Below are 11,942 nucleotides of genomic sequence, written 5' to 3' on the forward strand. Positions count from 1 at the left end.
TCTTGGCTGGCAGTTAATTTGCATATCACCCTATTAGCCTATGGGAAGGGTAGCAGAGGTATGGCTAATTACCATTTTCTTTTTTATTAGATAGGATATATAACCCTAATATGCAAATAGACCAAATGGCAGAACAACTGAACAACCAGTCGCTATGATGTACGCTGACCACCAAGGGGTGCATGGGGAACATGGCGGGCATCAGCAGCAAGTAGTAGAGCATGGAACAAGGCATCAGCTATGGTGGGATGGTGGAGCAGGTGAGCAGGGCCACTAGACCAAGGCAGGGCTCTGGTTGCTGTCATTGGGGCGAGCCTCTGGTTACTGAAAATTTTTTGCTCCCACATGCCGCAGTCCTGGGTGCTTGCACCTGCTGCCAGCACTTGTACCTGCTGCCAGCACCAGCCCCACTCACACCCACTGTGGGCGCCAGAGCTGCCACTCATACCCTCAGCCAGTGCCCAGCACCGGCCCCAATTGCTCAGCACTGTCAGCAGTTGTGAGCATTGGCTGCCAGCCCTGATCACCCCTGAGACTTCTCCACCTGCTCCTGAGGGGCAATCAAGACAGCAGCAGCCACTCTGTGGCTGAAGGCACCGACCCCGCTCACACCTGCTGCTGGCGTCAATCTCAATATCCTGTGCCTTCTGCAGGTGCAAGCAGGGCTGGCGCCGTCAGAGCATGGGAGTGGGGCTGCTGGAAGACAGGACCAGGAACTGCAGCAGGAGGAGCTGGGTGGGGGCTCAGAGGATGGGCCAAGACCTGCCCCTGTGCCCACTGCAGCGTCACAGCCCACAGTTCCTTTCAAGGTGCACGAATTCATGCACTGGGCCCCTAGTATCAAATAAAAGCAGAAGAAACCATCAACAAAGTGAAAAGAGAACCCACTGCATGGGAGAACGTATTTGCCAATGATACAACTGGTAAGGGATAAATATATAAAGAACTTATACAACTCAACATCAAGAAGACAATCTAATTAAAAAATAGGCAAAGGACCTGAGTAGACACTTCTCCAAAGTGTACATATAGATGGCCAATAGACATGAAAAAATGTTCAACATCACTGTTCATCAGAGGGATGCAAATCACAATGAGATATCACCTCATACCTGTCAGAATGGCTATCAAATCAACAATTGCTGATCAGGATGTGAGAAAAAAGGAACCCTTGTACACTATTGGTGGAAATGCAGACTTGTGTAGCCACTATGGAAAACAGTATGGAGTCTTCTCAAAAAAAATTTAAAATGGAACCATCTTAAGATCCAGCAATCACATTCCTGGGAATATATCCTAAAAATCACAAAGCACCAATCAGAAAGTACATGCACCCCTATGTTCATACCAGTGCTATTTACAATAGCCAAGATCTGGAAATAGCCCAAGTGTCTATCAGTATATGAGTGGATATAAAAGCTGTGGTAAATTTACACAATGGAATAATGCACAGCTGTAAAACAAACAAACAGGGAAATCTTACCTTCTGAGACAGCAAAGATGGACTTGGAGATTATTATACCAAGTGAAATAAGCCAGTCAGAGAAAGACAAATACCATATGATATCACTTATATGTGGAATAATGAACAAAGTAAAATGACAAACAAAATAGAAACAGGCATGGATATAAGGAGCAGACTGAGCAGTCAGAGGGGAGGTGGGAGGGAGACACTAGGTGAAAGAAGGTGAAGGGATTACCCAAAAAACATCCGCATGACCCATAGACACAAACAACAGTGTGGTGACAGCACAGAGGCGTAATTGCCTGATTAGTCCTCGGGCCTCATATTATGAAATCCCTATAAGTACATACATAATTAAATTTGGTTATTTTCTTTTGTTAATCTGTTTTATGTCATTTAAATTATTTGACCAGCCAGAAGAATTAAGGGGAAAGTGGAAAATTTCTCCTCTCCCACAATATATACCAAAACTTCAAACGTGGTCCTCTGAGTTTCTGAATGAAATCACTCCCCATACACAGGTGACCCATAACTATGTTATCCAATTAATTCCACTGGATTGCATCTTCTGAAAACCAATCCTCAAGTGTCCATCTTCAGTTCAAACACACCCACTTCTATAATAATGATCACAGTGGCACATTTTTTATGATTTTTTAAAAACATTTTATATTATTGAAATGAACAATTTTTATATTACTCTTCTTCACCTATAATAAAAGGCTAATATGCAAATCGACTGAACAGTGGAACAACTGGTTGCTATGATGCACACTGACCACCAGGGGGCAGATGCTCTACACAGGCACTGCCCCCCTGGTGGTCAGTGCACTCCCACAGCTCAACCAGAAGCCCTGAGCCGGGCTCACGGCTGGCTAGCGAACACAGCGGCAGTGGCAATAGCCTCTCCCACCTCCACAGCAGTGCTAAGGATGTCCGACTGACGGCTTAGGGCCGCTCCCCTAAGCCGTCAGTCAGACATCCCCCGAGGGCTCCTGGACTGTGAGAGGGCACAGGCTGGGCTGAGGGGACCCCCAAGTGCACAAATTTTGTGCATCAGGCCTCTAGTCTATATATAAGAGCCTGAGCAACTAAATGACCAAACAAATGGCCAGTCGTTATGAAGTGCACTGAGCACCAGCAGACAGATGCTCAATGCAGGAGATACCCGCTGGTGGTCAGTACATTTCCACAGCCAACCTCCCACAGCCCCTTGCCACCCACTGCCAGGCAACCTCCCACGGCCCCTCCCCACAGCCAATCTCCCGCAGCTCTGATCAGCCCCGATTGTTGGCCAGGCTGAGGGACCCCACCCGTGCATGAGTTTGTGCACAGGGCCTCTCGTTTATCTTATAAAATTCTACCAGTTTTCCCTCATAAACATTCTTCCATCTTTTCCTAATATGCTTTTTTTTTAAAAAGGCCAAGAATTAGAATCAACAGAGCTTGCCTGGCTGTGACTGGTACACTAGCAGCAAAGCCAGGAGACAAAAGGTATCAAAAAGAGATATGCATGAAGGAAAAAAAAGTAGAACATCCATCAGTAATTATAGTAACACTAGAGGCCTGATGCACAAAATTTGTCCAGCTTCGCTGGAAGGTTGTCCAGATGCTTGTTCTGCTGTTTGGTCTAATTAGCAATATTAGCTCTTTATTATATAGGATAGGCCCATGAAGTTTAGCCATCTTTCATGTGAATTTTTCTAAAAATCAGTGTTTAACTGCAAGCTAATGCTTCTGCCAAAGTCATTCATTGGTTGTTGATTTGATAAAGCCTCCTGAGACTTTCCCACTAGAGTACAAATCATTCAAGTAATTGAGCGCTACTGAAGGTCCAAGGTCTATCTCTTGCCTTCAAAGCCTCTAATGCAGTGGTTCTCAACCTGGGCTGCACATTAGAATCACCTGGGAATCTTTTTAAAATCGTGATTTCTGGGCCTCATCCTCCAAAATTCTGTTTCTTTGTTATGGGGTGGGGCCACAACATTAGTAGCAAAGAAACAGAATTTCCGAAGGATGAGGCCCAGAAATCAGGATTTTAAAAAGATTCCCAGGTGATTCTAATGTGCAGCCAAGGTTGAGAACCACTGTTTTAGACTGACACAATCCTTTCAATTCCTGTAATAGTAATTTTCCCTGGGAGTCTGGTTCCTCATGACTATGAGTTTAATTTTGTAGGAGGTATAGTCTAATGAACTTTTGGTTTTATTTAATAGTCATTATAACTCCCTAGTTCGACTCATTCTCCCTCCCAAAAAAGAAATGATGAATAAAAATTCGTGATATTAAACATCTTTAGTAGGTATTGGGTCGGTTTCATCATCTTTCTTTCCCACTATTGGAAGTTAATTTTTAACTAAGGGTGGTGGGAAGTGATAGCTGTCAGAATTAGTTGGAACTCATTTCAAAATTCTCCATCTGTCAGTAGTTTAGCATCATTGCTCATAGGCCCAAGATGATACAGTTGATTGCATAGAGATGACATTTCCAGGTGAAATCCATATACAAAAGTAAACTAATTCCCAGCAATGACCATTAGAGTAAGTCCCTTATCATACAAAAGTGAGCTGCAAAGGGAAGAGGCCATCATTTGTTTGGAATATACTAGATATATATATATTTTTTTTTACTTTTTTCCCCAATTCATTTAATGCTCATTTAGAAATACACACCCAAAAAGACTTGATATTTAATTCCTTTGTAAACTGTAAACACATCACAGTGGTATTTGGAGATCTTACAGACTTTGTCTGTAAACAGAAGTTGCTTCAAGGCATATTCCAGATAGTTGCTGGTGCAGAAATTTTAGATACTTGAGTTCTTCAAATGGATGCCAATAATTTTTAACATTTGAATAAGAAGTGCGTGCTCAGTACAGTGAATGTTATAAATGTTTACCTTTTAATGACCATCACAAAGGCTATGTACAGAACACGTTTGCAATATATATTCTGAATTATGGATAGTTTTGTGATACCTTAAAGTGTATCTATATCTGAAACATACCTGAAAATTAAAGACTTTGCAGTCTATTACATTATCCAATGCCAAAAGGAATGTAACCTAATACTGCACAACTTAACATGACTCAGCAGTGCAAGGGGGCTTGGATTTAGAATATTTTTCAATTAGAAGCGTCATTAGGAAAAAAACTGCGGGGGTGAGGGGATGAGTTCCTAAATAATTCTCCAGACTTTTACAGTTGTATCATCAATACACATTTTATATTAAAACATGTCTATGTCTGAAAGGGCCAGTCAGCCTTCCCCAGGTATACAGTAATTAACATTTATAACAGTTGAAATGGCAAAATAAATGAAAAGAAATTATTGATGCAAACATGAAACCACCTGTACCTTAGATGAAAACAAAAAGGTGAGTACAAAAATACCCATTGTGATTATTTACGAGGTAAGCACACATTGAAACCTTAGATTTGACATTGTAAAATTGCTTTGTATACCTAAGGTTCATTCAGAAATGTCATTTATATTTATGTTACTGTATTAAAATCAGAGCCCATAGCTTAATAGGTTTGTATGGCCATAAATGTTGGGCAGAACCTATTGGCTTATTTGTAAATAAGCTTGCATTTGGGGGTGAGCTTTATCTATTTTGAGTGTGAAAAACAGGAAATAAATTATTTCACTTAAAAAAGAAGAAATCAGTATTTCGTGTTCCATTACATTTTAAGCATGTGATAGTCATGGCAACAAGATTATAAACTCCAGGATATCCAAGATCACGTTGCTTTTGTTCATCATTGTACCCCCACATCTAACACTGTACCTGGCCCTATGTTTTCCTGTGTTTAAAAAATTCAGTGAGAGTTCCTATCATGGCTCGTGTTTGGCATTTCCCAGAGGGAAGCAAAGAGGAATACAATTCCAAAGCTGTACAAATGGCACAGTGAATATTTTTTAATCAGCAATTTTAAAAAGTGATTTATTTCTTACAATTATCTTTTAAAATATGTTCTGACTTCTCCAGGGTGGCTTGGGTCATATGTTCTATATCTCTCAGGTAGTGAGTGAGTCATATATGCCATTTTTCCCCTCTGAGTGGACAGAGGGATATGTGGCTATAGCATTCTCCCAAGGCTCTCATTTTAGCCCTAAATATTGAATTTGTTTTTTAAATAAAAACTTTTGTTGAAATTTTTTAAATGTCACATGTTAAAATCATGGACTTTCTTCCTATACTGTCAAGATGATTAACTAACCACCTAGAGTTATAACTGTAATTATTTACAGGATATTTTTAGCTAAAAGTAAAGAATTCATTTCTTTTGCTGGATTGAAACGTATGCTATGCGTTAGATAATTTATAAATCCTATGTATGTTTACCCTTTTAATTTAAAAGTCTAGGTTTTGTTTTGTAGCTTCATTTTCTCAAGTCTATTGACTCACAGAAGAAAGAAAAAATCCCACTTTTATATATAGATGAAATATTTTATTGTTATCTGTAGGAATCAGGTGAAACTAGTATTATCTCTAATTACCCAGTATAATCTCAATCAGCATTGAGAAACTGAGGTACTGTGGTTATTAGACCGGAAAACCAAACGACCTTTTGGACAAAGCTGGGGCTGTGAGGGCCGAGCCCCTTGCACGAATTTCGTGCATTGGGCTTCTAGTATGTATATGTATGTATATATATGTATATGTGTGTATATGTGTGTGTGTGTGTGTGCATATATATATATTACCTTTACAGGTATTCTTAAAACTTCTCCCAATGAATAAGTGTTCTGAATCACTTCCAGCTACTGAATTACAGCATTTCCCCAAAGATTCCATAAATAAACTAAAAGCCATGAGTGGTGTGGTCTTAATTTGGTTTTGAAATTATGTAGGAATAGCCTACTACTCTCTTCTCTTTGGAAACATATTGTTAAAGTTATCTGACTAAAATTCTTCACCCCTCATAACCATTTGCATCCTAGCCAGTGAAAAGAATGCTCCACTATTGTCTCTGAAATTGTCCTCCAAGCAACTGGTCCCCATTCTGAAAGTTTGGATGTTTGCACTTTTATTATTCATATGCATAGACAAGGGGAATTGATAACTGCTAACCAGCTTTAGGAAAATAAGAAACCATCAATTGTAAGATATCCTGATTTTAGAAAAGCAACATGAAAAATATAAGTATCTCCGCATCAATGAAATAATTGATAATCTTTGCCTTTTCTTCCTCTTCTCTCCTTCTGGGACTCAAATACACGCTAAACCTATATATATTGAATCATTATTCTTTTTTTTTTCATTATTTCACTGCTGCTAAATCAAACCATTAGGTCCTTAACTTTTGTTATTGCATCTTTCAGTTATAGCATTTCTAGTTGATACTCTTGCAAATAAGCAATGTCCCATTTTTTATGGTTTCCAGTTATTTGCTGAAATTTTTATGTTTGTCTTTTATCTCTAGGAGTGTTGCAGATATTGTTTTGCAGTTAGATTTTATGGAAGGACAAGGGGCTTTTTTTGTGGTTGGCTGAATGCACCCTATGGAATAAAAACCATATTGTATGACTTGCAACTACATAGAGCACACTATAAATGCACACAACAGATCATAAAAGATCCATAATGGATTCTGCAATCAGTTTCCTGTTTCTCCCTGGAAGCAGTAGAGCACAGTGGTTACAAACACAATCAGTCAGGCAGACCTGTGTCTGAGTTCTGGCCGTGAAATCTTGGGCAATTTCTTAACTTCTCTGAGTCTCACTATCTTTGCTGAAACAATTAAGATATGAACAGTAGTGCTCTCAAAGGATTGTCTTGGGTCAAATTAGAATAAGTACCGATGGCGCATGTAGAGCACTAACAGAGCACCTGACATATAGTTCACATTGAATAAATGAAGCACTCTATAATTATTAGGAAATTGGTGATAACAAGTTTATCTGGAGCAGGGTTCATCTCCCTCCAGGAATCCTGTACTCCAGCCACATGTGCAGCCCTGGTGCTGTGATATCTGCTGCTGCTTCTGGGATCTTTCCACAGAGTCTTGGGCTTCACCGACACATTTGCCCAAAAGTTTGTACTTAAGGCACATCTTTGATTTCTAGGTCTTCATTCGCACATGTACAGCCTAGAAAGTTTTGCCTCCTTCCATCCATGCTGGCCAGGCATCATGCTGCAGCTTTGTTCTCTAACGGGACCTTTCTCATCTGCAGTTTTCTCACCGGCAGTTGAGAGGGTAGAGAGGAGTAAGAGAGCAGTTGTGGGAGAACTTGGAAAAGAGCATATAAATTCCGTCTGGCAACACAAGTCCCTTCCTGCACAGAGTCCAAATTAGAAACAGGTCCCCCAATGCACAAGAACAAGGATGCTGGGGTAACTCCTGGGCCATTTCAGACACCTGACTGCCGAGAGAGGTCCACAGGTGCTTATTGTTTATACTCACATTTCGAATCTCCTAGGGGAGGGGGCATGTGCTCACCAGCGCAGCCCAAAGGGATTATATGGGTGCACTGGGCCAATAAAGACATGGAAAGTGTCAGTTGCTGTGTGGAAGACTGGGCTCAAGCTGGACTGGCCCCCAGGAGATGTATCTGCGGCTATAAAAGATGTGGAATCCTCAATATGACCTCATTTTCTTATTTGTCTTCTTTCTCCTTGAACTTGACTACAGACAAATTGCAATTGATTGGGCTTGAGATTATAAAACATGTAATTTCTATGAGGATAGGGCTCATGACTCATTTATCTCTGTGTCCACAGGGCAAGCCCTGTGTCTGGAACATTATTGCTGCTGCTTAAGGCGCAAACAATAGTATCGTTGAATTTGGTTTACTCCCATGATTTAGTCCATGACTAATCCATGTTTAAAAGGAAGTAACAACACATGCTTTGTTAGCCCCAACATAACTTTTGATGGAGAATAAATGAAATATTTCTAAAAATACTATTAGATAGTATCAAGATATTTACTACAATTATTATTTATATAACTGGAGAACTCAGCAACTCATTTCTGTTAGGGCTGTTCCATTCTGCAACATTATGTCATAAAGATTAATATCATGTGAAAATTTATCATTCTCTCTTTAAAATTCATACTCAGTTTAATATAGAACATAAACACAGATCCTGGTCCCAGCCATTTTGAAGGAAAGTTCATGGTTATTTTTCTTTCCATTGCAAATGTCTTTCCCAGGCCTTGTCTTGGTAATAATCACTGGGAAGTAGTGTCTGGCTATGTGTATGACCCTAAAAGAAATGTGATGACAGTCATTTGGGAGCAGAAATCAGATCCCACTTATTATTAACCTTCCCCCTCCCTGTGTGCTCTGGTCCCCATCCCTCCTAGACACTCCTGAAACCTATTTCATCAGGTATAGCTTTTCTCTAACACTTGCCTCCCTATCTTTCTCCTTCTTTGGGATCCTTTCTCATATCTTGGTTCTTTAATTCAACAGACTTCAATTAAGCACATGCTAGATGCCTGACACTAGCTGGGCACTGGGATGGGTGCAAAGAATACTATGACATTGTCTTGCAGTCTAGATCCTAAAAGCTCATAGTAAAGTTTAGGAAAAACATCCAAGTACATATATGTGATAACAGAGGCATCTAAAGGTTGTCATGAGAGTAAATATGATCAGGTGTCACATTTCTGACCTAACATAATTACAGTCCTCATTCTTCCTTTTATTGTAAACTTCTTGAAATAATATTAGTGTGGATAGATTTCTTACTACGTGTACTTGGTATTTTATCTACATGATCTCTTTATTTGCACAACAAATCCAGAACTAAGTACTAGCATCATTCTTAGTCATCAGATGAGGGAAAGAAGCAGAGAGATTCCATATTTCCTTTAATATCACATAGCTGCTAAATAGTATCTACCTGGATTATTTAAGCTGCTTTTAGTTGCAAAGAGTAACAACAAAACCCCTCAAGCTGGATTAAACAATCAAGGAATTTACTGGTTTTTATAACTGAAAGAGGTAGGATGAGCTTCAGATGAGGTTTGGTCCAGCAGCACAGTGATGTCATCACAAGCCCAAGTTCTTTCCCTCTCTCCTTTCCCTTTCATCCTATTGGCTTTATCCTTGAGCTGATTCTGCTGCTGTTAGCAGAATGACTGCTGCGGCACCCTGCACTGCATGTCTCCTTCTTATCCAGAAAAGAGAAGTCCCTCTTCTGGCCACCAAACTACTAGTACAGGCTTCCCTTTGATGCTATCACTTCTGAACCAAACACTGTCTTTAGAAGAATGAGATGCTGGGAAATAATGCATGTTACCTCCTATACGGCTTAGTTGTTGAGAAGATTTGATAGGACAAATAGGATTTTGTCCCATCAAATCCTTAGTGCTGGCATATCAAACTGTTCACAGAGGTCAGCTAGTAGTAGTAATAGTAGCAGTAGTAGTAGTAGTGAGTACTTTGTTATACATTGTCATGAATGGACTCTGAAGGATGATTCTTGGGAGGGCTCAGAAGAGAATACTATGATCTGAATGTTTGGGAACCCCCAAAATTTATAGGCTGAAATCCTAATGCCCAATGTGGTGGTGTTGGTAGGAAGAACTTTCGGGAGGACACAGCAGGAAGGTGCTAGCTTTGAACCAAGAAGAAGGCCCTCATCAGGAGACCATGGTGTCAACCTTCTTCTTAGACTTTCCAGTCTCCAAAACTGTGAACAATACATTTCTGTTGTTTAAGAGCTACCCAGTGTGAGATATTTTGTTATAAAAGCCCAAACAGACTAAGGCAGCTATTATTCTTAGTCTTAGTTTTAGTTTTATTCACTTTGTTATATATTCACTAGAGGCCCGGTGCATGAAATTCTACATGGGGTGTGTGTCCCTCAGCCTGGCCTGCACCCTCTCCCATCTGGGACTCCTTAGGGTATGTCTGACCGCCAGTCATCCCTCTCACAATCCAGGACCGCTTGCTCCCAACCGCTTGCTCCTAACCGCTTGCCTGTCTGCCTGAATGCCCCCTAACTGCTCCCCTGCCTGCCCAATCGCCCCCAACTGCCCTCTCCTGCTGACCCGATCACCCCCAACTGTCCTCCCTTGCTGCAATCTGCCTTCTCCACCAGGACCCGCCTCCTCTGGGCAAGGCATTGGAGACGCCGGGACCGGCCTTCTCTGCACTGCACGGAGCTGTGGGACCCCCAAGCCTCACCACTCAGAATGGCCGCCGGGCCTCCTCCACTGTGAGTCGGCCATCTTTTGGAGGCCACCTTGTGGCAGCCATCTTTGTGGCAGCCATCTTTGCGGCAGCCATGTTGTGGCAGCCATCTTGTGATAATGTTGTGCTCGAGGGCCTGACCACCTAGACTTTTATTAGTATAGATGTTGTCAACACTTATTTCTTTATTCAAAAAATATTTATTGAGCACCTTTACTGTCCCAGGCACTGTTCTAGGTGCTGAGGATACAGCAGTGGACAGAAACAAGTCCTTGCTGTCCCAGAGCTGGCTTTCCTATGGAAGAGCAATGAATAAACACATAATAACAATAGCAATTGAATATTAACTGTGAAGAAGAATAAAGAGGTGTGTGGATAATAGTAAGTGGTGTGCTTTATAGAGTAGTCAGAGAAGACCTCACCAATAAGCGACATTTGAGCAGAAGCCTAAAGAAGTAAACTTGTGAACTATGTGGGCATCCAAGGAAAGTGCATCCCCAGAAGAAGGAACAGAAAATGTATTAACTCCTGTGTTTGCTTCTATCTGTTTGGAACCCAGAGAGATGCAAGAACCATAGGAAATTTTGCCCAGTGTCTCCAGTACCAAGGTAGATGGTTCACAGCAAAATGCCTGGAAGCCACTATAACAGTTCCTATGTCTTAAAGCCCACGATTCTCCGCCACTACCTGAGAGGCAATAACATAGCTTTGACTTTTCTTCTTCCTTCCAACTTTGCACTTGGCGCACTTTTGCTCTGGTGGAATCCACACCAGTCCTCTAGGGGGGTTTGAGAAATATAGTTTCTGGTCTTACAACTTTTTCACTACAGGGGAGAGCTCAGAAAGGAGAAAATAGTGCTGAGTTGTCAAAGACATCTTTCAGCACAATCATGATGACTATTTTTGACATCTTATATGTGGATCCTACAGGGTTTGGTCCTAGAGGGAGAATATGCCTCTTATATTGCTTTCAGGTATACCATTTTTCTCAGTGAAGATCTTGATAGGTTGCAGTCATTTTAAACTCTGGTGCATGCCTGGGACCTGGAATTTCAGGGGACTGAAGGCGTATCCATTTTTAGCCCCATCTCTGAGGATGACAAGGCCAAGAGTCCATTATAAAAAATTAAAAAGCGTGACCAGTGGTCTCAGTTGTCAGGCCACTGCACTGCCATACTATAGGGGGGCCATAGAATTGGAGTCACAGTGATTCTGTGTAAACACTGGCCAAACGTCAGGCCATAGTCTTGCTGGATAATGAGACATTGTGGGCAGGCAATCCCTGCTATTCAGGTGTGTGAAAGCAATAAAGACTGTAGGTGATG

Source organism: Myotis davidii, unplaced genomic scaffold (genome assembly GCF_000327345.1).
Source record: "Myotis davidii unplaced genomic scaffold, ASM32734v1 scaffold330, whole genome shotgun sequence".
Taxonomy (NCBI): Eukaryota; Metazoa; Chordata; class Mammalia; order Chiroptera; family Vespertilionidae; genus Myotis; species Myotis davidii.